We start from the raw sequence: 12,694 nt of genomic DNA, 5'->3' as shown, positions 1-12,694 counted from the left end.
AAGTTTGATGATGAAAGAATTGTGGGTAAGATGATGTTTTACTGTTTTTGGTGTGACCTCGACCTGATTTTCACCAAAATTAAATCAGCTGGAGTTGTTTTTGGTATCTATCATCACACAAAATGTTAAATATATCTTGAAAAATGTGGACGATCGACTGCTAACAAACAGGCAGAGACAGATAAACAGACAGAACTGATTAAATCCTCTCTCACTTCAGGAGGAGAATAACAGCAGTCATTGTTCCCTCAGCTGCTAGACTGCAGAAGCTACTAGATAATCATTAAAATAGAATCAATTTATTAAACTTTTAAAAACTGAAGGCAGTGTGGCTTTGCCTTACACCTCTGTTCTTTCTTCCTAACACTGAGCAACTCATTCAACTGGAAAAATCTTTGATTTGAAGTGTATAGTCTTAACAGCATTGAGATCATTTTAATGCAGAATTATGTTTATTTAGTAAATTATGGTCCGAAAAATAAAACAAAATGCTAGTTTGTTAAAATGCTGGGTTGTCACATTTGTGAGATGAGGCTGTCACTCTGAAGTAGTCATTTTAACCAAGGAGTTTGTAGTCACTAATACTAAACATACAGTTAGTTTTTCTTTTTCAGTATCTCTAACAGAAAAAATGACTTTTGTGTTCATAAATAAATCTTGACTGTACATGTTTTATCATCTGAAAAAGGGTCTCTTTCAAAGAAGCAAAAACATGAAAGAAAGAAACTTTACAAATGACATCTAGATGAAACGTGCTCCTCTTCCTCCTCACCTCAAGCCTCATCTCCTGAACTGAAGTCAGGGCTCTAAGACCGAGTGAGTGTTCAAAAGGTGAATGAATGAATGCGATTCCAACCTGACGATCCACAGAAGGAGGTGAACAGGAGGACAGGCCGGTGAGCACGGTGAATATTCAGATTCCAGAGATGAAACAGTGGAGTTGTTTGGAGATTCTTGCCAAGAGACCAGCCCGTAGATATTGACAGCAGCCGAGCAGCGATGGCGCAGTGAGGAGAACTGTAGACACAGGAAAACGTGGCAAGTACAACAATCTGAAGTGAAGACACAAGGTGAAGGAACGATGGTTGCTCATCTCAGTGTCGCTGTCATCAGACAGAAGTGAGCATCACTGACTCACCAACCCATATCAGACTCCTTTCACAAAGCTCTACAGCCTCCTCCAGAGTAAATACACTTGGAAGCTTCACACCTGACGTATTGACAGCTGAGGTAAACAGTGCACTGACAAGCCGACCCAGATAGCAAAAGACACCAAGTGGATCTGGTCCGTAGTCAGCGTGATCTCTGGGAACACTCACTGCAGATGAACAGAGTTTTTAAATTATTTGATTGACATAAATACATTTTGTGAGCTTTAATTAGACACAAACCCTTTAGACTTCAGTCTAAACTGATATGAAAGCAGTTTATTCTCATGTAACGTTAAGCAAGAAAGCAGGTAAAATGTCAAGAAAATAAACACTGTGAACTTTCCCCAATAAAGTATTAATTCCAATGCAGCTCTCTTTTGCTGGATTGGATAAAACCCCACCTGTGTGCATCTTACTGTAGGTGTGATGTAACTGTGCAATCCCAATGCCAATTTTTCTGTGTATTAGAATAGAATTTATATCTCACTCACTGTTCGCTCTTCCTCTGCTCTGCCATCCTCCACTCTCACCCTCCACTCATCTTCTCACTCCTCCTCCCCTGCTCTCACGTTACAATTCTTTTACACTCCCTTCTTCTCTCCTTGTTTACTGTGACATGCTTTTTGCCCAAACCCCACATTCCCCGTGTCCCATTTGTCAGCCACTGCCTAAGCCAAGTCACCCTCAAGTTTACTGTAAAAAACACACCCTCCAAAAAAACAGAGAGAGGGAGAGAGGAGCCTACACAGCATGAAGGCTCAAGTTTTCAAGATTGCTGTCAGAAAGCTGTCACTTTTACAGACTTGTTTGCAAACAATGAGGGAGGCATGTGTACAAGATTTGTAAAAACACAGCCATGAGAAGGGATTTAACAAAAAGTAACTCTATGTATGCTTCTTTGCCTCGAGGCATAAGTCATGGTATGACATTTCTGAGTCTTTCACGGGCCTGCTTGTACCACCACTGTGACGGTTTGACAATCTGTCAAGAGACTACTAATAAAAATGCAGCAATCATACCTGTAGGTGCAGGTAGTTTACGGCACTGAGAGGTACAGAGAAAAACCTGTAATCCCTAATTAGCACGACACAGATGAGCGCCGCTTTTTAACACAATCCTCCTTTTCAGCGGTGGACTTACATTTAAACTCGAGCAGAGGTTCTCCAGCTTGTACCTGGCAGTCACAGTCAGCTGTCTGATGTCGCACAGTTAGATCTTAACTAAGTCAAAGCCCCTCTATCTCTATGTGGCTCCAAATTCCCTCTTTATTTTAATTTCACACTCGTCAGGGGACAGGCACACAACAATTTTAACCACTGAAACGAGGAATTTAACCTTTTTATTTCTTTACTAATCTAGACTCAACCTTTGTTCGCAAAATGTGTCTTGTTCTAGTCCGGAATAAATGTGAACCCGCGATTACGCTGCGGTCCCAGTGTTATTCCGTAGCTATGCGGGGGCCCTCACCTCCCCAAGTCACCACCTCGGCATCCGGACGCCGCCGGTCCTGCCCGCGCGTCCACGAACAGGAGGGTCGCCACTCCTAGGGCAAAATGTTCCACAGGTACACTAGGCATCAACCTTTGATCCTAAAATGTGTCTTTGCTCTAATGTCCTCCCATTCACACATCAACCGTCACTGTCACCATGTTCATATTTCACACACAGAAACACACAGAGAGCGCGTCTCACAAGCAGAAACACACACAGAAACCTCTGAGCTCACCTTTGAAAATGCAAGCACACCATAAGCCAGACTCTATTTCACCTCTATTTCATATGCTAAACTTTGGCCGCGTCTTAGAAGTTTTCCCCATTTCTTGCAACAGAAGCCAGTCATAGACAAAGTTAAATGTGGAGGGTAAAGTGGCTGCAACTAGTCCAACGTAGTATGTTATTAGTATCTCGGTAGAAGCAGTTTACTGCAACTAGTCCAACGTAGTATGTTATTAGTATCTCGGTAGAAGCAGTTTATTTAACACACTGGAATTCAGCCTCAACTTATGTTGTTAGTATCTTGCGCCAAAAACCAGACACTGACAAATTTACTGTGAAACTACGTGCAACTCAGTGAACAGATTAATTTGGAAAGCCCAATATGCACATTTGGTATTTATAATACAACAGGCTGTGCTTACCTTTCTGTTTTAGGCCGGCCTTCTGTTCACCTTGCCCCACGATCTCACCAAAAAGCCAAATCTGCACTTCCTCAGCACACCAAAGATCCGGGTCACATGGCACCAAGTTGTTGAAATCTCCCAATTCTTTGAATCTTTGGGCTGAAGGAGGGACAATACTCTGTGTATTTATGCTCAATCAACAATCATTTATTTCCATACAATTCAACAGTCAGAGCATTACAACGTCCGGACGGGAGAGATGCTACCAGAGGGTCAGGCACATGTCTCAAAATGGTGACGGGTTGCTCAGCTTTTTATAGTCTCTAGTGGCCCCTAGCTAGTCGTAAAAGCCAAAACATCACATTCTTTCTCTGTTACAGCGCCTAAGTTATGACCTCGGCAGTTGTTTCTCTGCTTTCTGTAAGGTGGGGGTGTGGAATGTAGTCTATCTATCTCCCCTGTCTTTAGACACAGAGTCTCCTGCTTACAACCTTCTCTTCATGATTCAACAATTAAGCATGTCAAGAAAACAGTGTAACACATTCCCAGCAGATCAAGGATACAGAGTGATGCACATTTATCTAATGAACTAATATGTGAATATGTTCTGTTAACTCAAAAGTATAATGAGAACTAAACTACATACAGCTCACACACTCTATATTAAAGGGTATAATATGATCTACAGCAGTATTCTAATTCAACTACTTTGATTACATATATAAGGTAACATATAATAACAGAATAATATCACAGCGTGCATCACTCTAAATATTCCTGCTGGATCTGTAGCAGCTGAACAGGCTGTGCTGTGTTGTGTTACAGTGGTACAGCCAGTGACTAGACATAGCGAACCATATTATGCAATATGAAAATGTTCTCAGCTAATTTCTGTTGTAGCGACGTGTCTCACACCTGCTGTGGTGCTGTAGCTTTAACAGAATTGCCTGTCGCAGCCAGTTTCTAACTGCTTTTGGCAGGCTGCTTGGTGTTAATTTATTTCTCGGCGCTCGCAACATTTCTCAGAGGCAGCAAACAGAAAAACACGCGGGCGGAGACACAATTTCAATGTGTGATTCTTTCACATTAATTCAAAATCTCTCTGTCACTTTTTTTTCTGTTTTAGCACCTCAAACAAAGGCATCAATCTCAGAAAGTGGTGCCTTTGCACAAAGAGCACGGTGACGCCTGCAGCACGAGGCGGAGGTGAAAAGGCACTTTGACGGGAATGGATATTTTGGCTTTGGCGAGGACTTAACCCGTGACCTTGTGGTTGCTGTTAAACCTCTCACTCTGACCATCTTTAGTGTCCAACACATATTATCCACTGTCAGAAGTTAATATTCCCCAGTGGATTATCCACCCCAACCCAATCCATAATGTTCCATCTAGGATTGTAATCCAATCTAATCCATGGGACGGATGGAGAGCTTGTCTGCTACCAATTCTAGCCAGACATGCTACAAAGTGAACTAGCCCATTAGTTCACCCATTTAAGTTACTGCACAGGATTTTCTAAGCTTGAGTTTAACTGGTGAAGTGTGTTCAGGCTTTCCTCGCGGTAAATTAGAGACTATATAAGAATCAGTCCATTTACCATTTACAGTTGCTGTAACACTACATTCAACGGCTGCAGCTCTCCCGCTTCACATCAACAACAACAACACAAGCAGAGCACATGCCGTGCAGGTGAGTCCATCTTACCTGCAGCGGCATTAGACCACACCCCGCCACAATAATAAAGCATTTTCTATTTAATTAAAAACCCTTGTCCTAATTATGTCCTGGGTTTTAACTATTTAATAATAAAAAAGAAACATCACAAAAAACACTTAAAGTCATGAAAATTAATTGAGATTTAGCAATTCAATGACGCATCCACCGCATTTATTGAAAAGTATCGGTATCGGTGTTACTGTCCAGTATTTACTTGGTATTGGATTGATACCAATATATGCAGTATCGCACACCACTACTATTTTGCCGTGCAGTGGACTAGTAACCTGTCCAGAATGTACACTGCCTATCACCCAATCAGAGCTGTGGTCTGTCCTTACAACAGAAAGCAGCTTAAATGTAAAGACAAAATCCAAAAGTAAGTTTATAAAGTGCTGATCAAAATGAAGCTCAAATGATGGCGAATATTGTCAGCAGAATACTGGGCAGTGATTCAAGCTATTGTTTACTCACTCCCCTGTGTTGGCAATGTGAGAGGAACCCACACATGGTCTCTGTAGACTCTACACAGAAAACACAAAGCTAAAGCTTTGTCTCTGTGTGCTGTTGGATACTTCACGGTAAAACACTCCCGAGATATAGCACGAAGGCAAACAGGAGCAAATAAACATACAAGACATCCATGGAATATTTTGTGGCTTTCTGCTAAGATACCCATAGAGACATAGAAACAACACAGTCTATAACAAAAACCAGGCAGCTGTCAAATCAGCATTTTAAATAAAGAGCCAAACTGGCGAGGTCACGCTGGAAATACAAGTTGCATAAAGACTCGTAGGCTTACTCTTCAAGATCATTTGCTCTTTTACGTGCCTACATTATTTCCTGTCAGAAACATGAAAATGTGTCCATGAAAACCCATCATTTTGTTCACTCCAAATGACACTGAGTTTGCAGCTAACCTGAAGTGTAAATTGAAAATCGTCTTTCACAATCCTTTTGAATCACACTGAAGCCTCTTGAACACAGTGGAAATGATTAAATTAATGCAGGTCTTACCGTGGCTATGGAAATAGGAGCTTTGACAGCAAGCACAGGAGGAAAGGCACATGTGACCAGATCAAGAGACAGAGAAACCAGTATCGAGAAATAAAAATTATCAATGCACAATTTAACTCACTTCCTTTTTTATAAGAAGAGTGAAGGACCATTAAAGTAAACTATCACCTCGCCTGTCATTCTTTTGGAAATATTGGTAAATTAGGACAAGGTTTTCCTCATGTGGAAATAGTCTGCATGAGGAGATGTTTTTATTCATTACATAATAAGCTGATATCAAGTTGAAGCAATAGACAGGCATATTCATTAAATTCAGATTCTTTATTTTTCTCAGAGTGTCCTTGAGGGCCTTTGGGGGAAAATAAAACCAAGTGGTAATTTCACATACAGAAAATTCAAGCTCTGTTCACAGTTTCTGTGCATCTGCGAGCCCCTTAGCAACCCATGTAATGATTCTGACTTAGTAAGCATCATATTTGTCACACTGCCAAATATAACTTACTGCCAATGTTGGGTTAAATGTGGACATAGGCAGCTTGATTAAAAAATTCCTTTTTCATTCATTCATATGCATATTCATTTTGCCTTTGTTGCAGTTTGGTGTTTCTTTTAGCTGATACCACAAATGCAGGTAAGCCACGAGTCGTGGGTCCACCTGCACACACGATTTTGTCCATCTCATCCCTGCGACGTGTTCACGGTTCAGATGGGAGAAAGTTGTGATCACTTCAGCGTCAAGCTGAAGAGGAGCATAAATAAAAGAGGAACTCTTTTGAAGTGGCAGGTAATTTCAAATTCAATGTTTCAAACAGCTCCACAAATATGACACATGAATAGCTTCTGTGCAGTTTGACACACAATCTGTCTGCTAGCTAAAAGTACAGACAGATTGTGACTGTACTTTTTCAAGGGAAGAAAAAAAGCGTTTATGTGTGATAATTTTACTCTCAGAGATGGAGAATGATGTAAGAAAGAAGATGACAGTCTTCTCTAAGGTGTGGGCTGCTCAGCAAGTGACATTTGATATACTATAAGTTTAAAGCTTATACATGTAATGCCCTAATTGGCTTAAATTTGTCTTTAAGTGCTGAATGTGCAGCTTCAGTTCTTCTGAAATGTTTTTGAAAACTAATTCTATCCATCCATTTCCTTCCACTTATCCATTTTATGTTAGTTAAAGTTTATACTCAGTATTACAGTACATGAAAAAATGGATAATTTGCAGCATTGTGATGTCGTTTAGTCTTGTAAAAAGAAAACGTTATGGGGGAAAAGCCCTTAAAATGTTACTTTTAGGCAATTTTTTGATTAAAATAATATTCTGTAAATTAAGTTTTTATGTCCCATTGGCTACTGAAATCAAGTGGTTATATATATATATATATATATATATATATATATATATATATATATATATATATATATATATATATATATATATATATATATATATATATATATATGGATATGTATGTATATATATTTTGACTAAAGCAGATAAAAAAAGTTGCAAAGTATGTTTATATGAAACATGTGTTTACTTACTGCATTTAATGTATTTTAACCATATATATAATACATATTACTGAAGGTAACACCTCGATATGTGCAAAGAGATGGTTTTGATTTTGCCACAAGTTTCTCTATACCTGCCCCTGTCTCGGGGGGTTATCAACTTTGCTTTGTGGTTTAGACTTCGCATTTAAACAGTAAAAGTGTGTCCTCATTAGGATGGGGATCTGTGTCAGTGTGTGGGACTGTAGCCTCAGGCTTAGTTTGTTAACTAGTCATTTTTGACAATGTAATTCGAGACATGTTAGAATTACTTTCTCTGGAGAATAATTATGCCTGGTAATCCATATTTTTTTTTAAAAGTATTGAGTAATGTGTAATACATTGAGTAATGTGTAATAAATTCTGTTGCTTACCTTTAAAATCATAAACAATACTGCACCGTGCTACCTCACTTAACTCCTTAATCCATATACCTCTAGGAGAGCCCTAAGATCATCAGGACAATTACTCTTAGTGCAGATCAGACCAGAGGTGACCATGCTTTTGCCCTGGCAGTCCCGAGCCTCTGGAACAATCTTCCTGCTGCTATTCGCGCCTCTGATTCCATCTATTCATTTAAATCTTAGTTAAAAACGTACCTGTTTGACCAAGCGTTTTCAGTTAGTTAGTGCACATCCTCTATATTTTACCCTTGTGTTATTTATCTTCTACTAATGTTCCACTGTATAAATACCCCCACCTTATATTTATGAATATCTAGTAATTTTATCTTCTAAACTTTGCTCTAATGTTTTATTTTGTCTGTACTTTTGGGGGGTTTTTGTACTCTGTTATAGCCTTTTATCTTATATCTTGTGTTTTAACCTTGTTGTGAAGCACTTTGGTGTACCTTCGTGCTATATAAATAAAGTTGTATTGTATTACTTTTTTGAGTAATGATCCCAGCACTGGTTTTGTGAATTATTATGAAATAATAATCATATTTTTGATTAGAGGAAGCCCTCCGGTCACTTGGCTGGTCCTGAATGATTGAGCACTTTTAGCAAAATCTGACTTCATGAAAATGTAGGTAATAATTGATAACTCACTTATTATTAGAGTTAATTATATTTACTCACAGTAAGCAGAAACATTTTTGTACTATATGTACATTTCAATAATTACTTTGTATGGAAATCCTTATATCAGCGTACTCATCAGTTTCTCTTATTTAACTTAGTAGGTATTTCACCTACGCAGCCTCCACACACACACACACACACACACACACACACACACAGGCCAAACTCCCACAGAGGCTCCATCTGGACAGGAACAAGCGTTTCCCCTCCTCCGTTTATGTCACCCATCTTCCTCCCTCGCCGATCCTTTACAGCTTTGTTAACGCAGCACTCTTTCACATACAGGCAACCGGCTTTGTATATATCTGTAATACTGCCAAAGTTGTTGGTTTTGTTTCCTCTGAGGCTCTGCTTGTTAAAAATATATACAGGCATGACACCGTGTGGGAGGCACTTGGCACAAATCTACACACCAAATGGCTTATGTGATTCTAAATAGACGGCATTGGTTTGCTTTATGTTTCATTCATTTAGTTCAGGCTTTGAACACAGCATTAGGGCTGGATACTATTTGTTGGTTTCCCACCTGATTGTGTAACCCATGCTGTCTCAACCAATCAATATTTTTGTAGCACTTTGGAAAGAACTTACTTAACGGCTGCTTTCCCTTGTTTGAGAAAGTAGGAACAGGTTTCTCACAGTGGAACTTGAATTGCTTTGGTCATTAAACCATGTATATATGGCATTCATTTAAAGAAGAAGAAGACAGGAGACCAGAGCTCCCTTTAGAGGCCACCTTTTGGTGGAAGAGGGAGCAGATGGGTGATAGAAACCAAATATCCACAAGAAATAAATTCTGTTTAGGTGCTGTGCCAGCTTTTGGATCATGAGTCGACGATGAAAGATGCTCGTAATTGTAGCCTATTAGCGATCCCGACGCTCATAAACCATGCCTTTGTGTTTTCAAGCATCAGTCGAATAAATGCAGCGTGAATAAATCATGATAATCCCATTTTCTGTTAATAAGTTGCACAAACAGCTCAAACCTTTAGATGGATCTCTCGTGCTTTGCGCAACCATAAATATTCAAAATAACTTGCTGAGAAATGTAGTAATTAAGACGGCATCCTTGAGCTGTACACATGCTGTAACGTATTTCTGTTAATTGTTAAAAAGATGCAGCGTTACACACAAGACTGAGGCTTAAAACTGAAGATTCAAGACTCTTTATTGTTATTATGCAAGCACAACGAAATTAGAGCAATAGGATGTAATCTTACAAAATAACATAACTCTACAACCATATATATAAAATGTACTGACATGTATTTAAACAATACAAAATACATTTTATATAGTAGTAATATAGATATGAGTGACATGATCTATGAGTGCAGTTGAGTTTTACGTCTTTATTAAGTAAATGCTCTGGATTTGAAGTGCTGTACAGATAAAAGTGTAAAATAACATAGAAACAAGAAAAATTTAAAAAAGAAAACAACATAAATAAAAAAAATGATCAGAAGTCTGCTTTAAAAGTCAAAGAGTAAAAATAGTCTTTCAAAATGGTTTTAAGAAAAAGGTGAAGCAGCAGTTTGTGCCACAAATTAGGAGGAGCTACTGCAAAGTAACAAACTCCTCTGTGTTTGAAACTGTACCTCGGGATAGTTAGGAGCATTTGCTCTGCAGACATCAATGATCCAACACGAGTGTGCAGGGTTAAAAGATCAGCGAGGAGATCAGAGTGTAAGAACGCCAATCAGGGTTTGCATGTGCCGGTAAAGAGCCGAGCCTCAGCATGGACCAGCTGCAGTCAATCGAGCAGTAACACAACACAAGAAGAAATAAATTGTAACTTCTTTCTCCATCTTTTTGTCTTGCCGTTTTCTCTGTGATGCGGTGAGCAGACGCATCATAATTTTTTGAAGTAGGTAACTCGGGAGCCTTCATCTTTGTTGACAACATTTGGTATGCACGAACGCACTTTGCTGTCTGTGACAATTCGCTCTGTTCAATTTTTTTTATTCATGAAATCCTAAATGATTTACTATCATTCCTTTCATTCATTCATTCCTTTTTAAATCTTCATTCAAAGTTGATCACGTGTGCCATGCATCCACTTGTCTTTATTATCTGTGAAGAATCTGTTCCTTTGGTTTAAAACCTGTAGCGTAAGTCCTCATAGCGTGCTGTTATACTTACTCATGGTCTACATGAAGCTTGGAGCTGATATGCTTTCATTAGTCTGCGCATAATCAACACCTGCATTTTTTATTAAATACAATTTTCTGGAAACTGCCGTGCACGCTCATTCCTAAAAAAAATGTGGTGTAAAGTTAAATTACTATCAGAAGATGAGTGGAGAGCTGAGAAAATGAGTGGAATCTGAGTACAAGCACTGGTGAAGGGTGAGACATGCAAACTGGCAGGAGACACGTAATACTGAAGAGGGAGGATTTGTACACTGTGGCACAAAAGGCCTGAGTACCTCTTCCTCCAATGCCGTTCATTAGAATAATGATAACAAAAAAAGGTGCATTTGCGTGTGTGTCTGAAGAGACCCATTTAAAAATGAATCCATCTCTGTGCTTTCTGCTTTGTCCTCTAAACATTTTCAGAGCGAGCATTCGTGTCCTCTGAGGGCTTTACCATCTGCTCCAAATCAATTATGTGCTGGGTAGAAGGATATACGCAATCATACAGTAGGTAGGCATGCACAAACACACAATTTGCAGTCTTGGCTTTTTTCTGACAAGAGTGCCCAGAGAACATTAAAAATGACTCCCTCTTTTACCCTCTCTGATTCTCCCTCTCTGTCTCTCTCCTTGTAAGTCCTCTCAGCTATCGTCTCCGTATTCAAAAATTACAATCAAGGAAGTGGACACAAATAAGCCACTTCATTAGCAATGGATCCTCCAATAGCACTACACACTCACCTTCATGTAAACTCATTAATTAAGGATCACGAGCACGTATTGGTAGTACGGCACTGTTGGAGCACTCTGACTCATGAGCCATGTGGTCTGTTACATGCTGTGCCCTGCAATCTTTTTTAACACTCTTCCTCCATCATCAATGATTTTTATGTGCAAGCTTCTATCCACTTTGTTTTTGCATTGTAAGCTTAGCTTGCAGACCCCCAATGTTTGTATTTTAGTTTGGGGGGACAACATTTCTCTTGTATTACTTGAAGGCAGGATAGATGAGTTACAATATGTTTTTTTTTTTTTTTGGGGGGGGGGGGGGGGGGGATTTATACACTGTAGAAAGAAACCATTGCCTCAGTGCAGTGAAGCCCACTCTAGGGTCACTGTCCTCATATTGAGTGTGCTACATTGCTGATAGCCAACACTTCAAAGACAGGCATATTGCTTTATCACGGACCACCTGAGGCTCTGTTTGCTCAGTGTGAAGATCTCAAACGTCTCTCATAGCTCTGTAGAAAGAATCCTGCCTTTACACTAGAGTTACGTGCTGGATATCAAATCCTCGGGACAGGTAACAGAGTGAGCAGAGTGAAGGTGATGCATCACTTTGAACAGCTGTAATCAGATTTTATTATTTATTATTTTGTTGAGCACAGCAAATTTAGCATGCTGTCTAGTTAGCTTAAACCCAAGGGTAGAGTGACAAGATTAAAAGAAACTGAACAAATAATGTAGCAAATGTGTGGAATAACTTTAAAAGATTTGAGCTTAGTTTTGAATAAATTACCCAGTATGGTTTCATTTATGTTGTTTGTTTAATTATGGAGAAAAAGAAAGTTGTTGGTAGTTGTAGTGAACATAGTACAAGAAAATCTCTCTTGGTATCACGTTAGCATGACCAGTTATGGAAGCCCCACCACCACCACGTCTGTCAGATGGACCAATCACGTCAAAGACAGTGTGGTCCCGCATTATAACAGCTCCTAGTCCCACATCAGATATTCTTCCATTCTTCCTGGTGTAGATCATTAGAGCTCCTCAGTGTTCCGGTACCAGGATTAAACATTTAACTGTTAACAACTGCAGCTCTCAGGGGAGTCCCTGAATGTGTGCTTTTATTGTTTAAGGATTCATTGTTACAATCGTGTAATTATATTTTCCTTGGGAGAAAATATTCTTTCTTG

Source organism: Diplotaxodon limnothrissa, linkage group LG4 (assembly GCF_057381915.1).
Source record: "Diplotaxodon limnothrissa isolate DT_005_m linkage group LG4, D_limnothrissa_male_GT1.1, whole genome shotgun sequence".
Classification (NCBI taxonomy): domain Eukaryota; kingdom Metazoa; phylum Chordata; class Actinopteri; order Cichliformes; family Cichlidae; genus Diplotaxodon; species Diplotaxodon limnothrissa.
The sequence above is the reverse complement of the archived record's forward strand: the minus strand, read 5'-3'. Positions refer to the sequence as shown.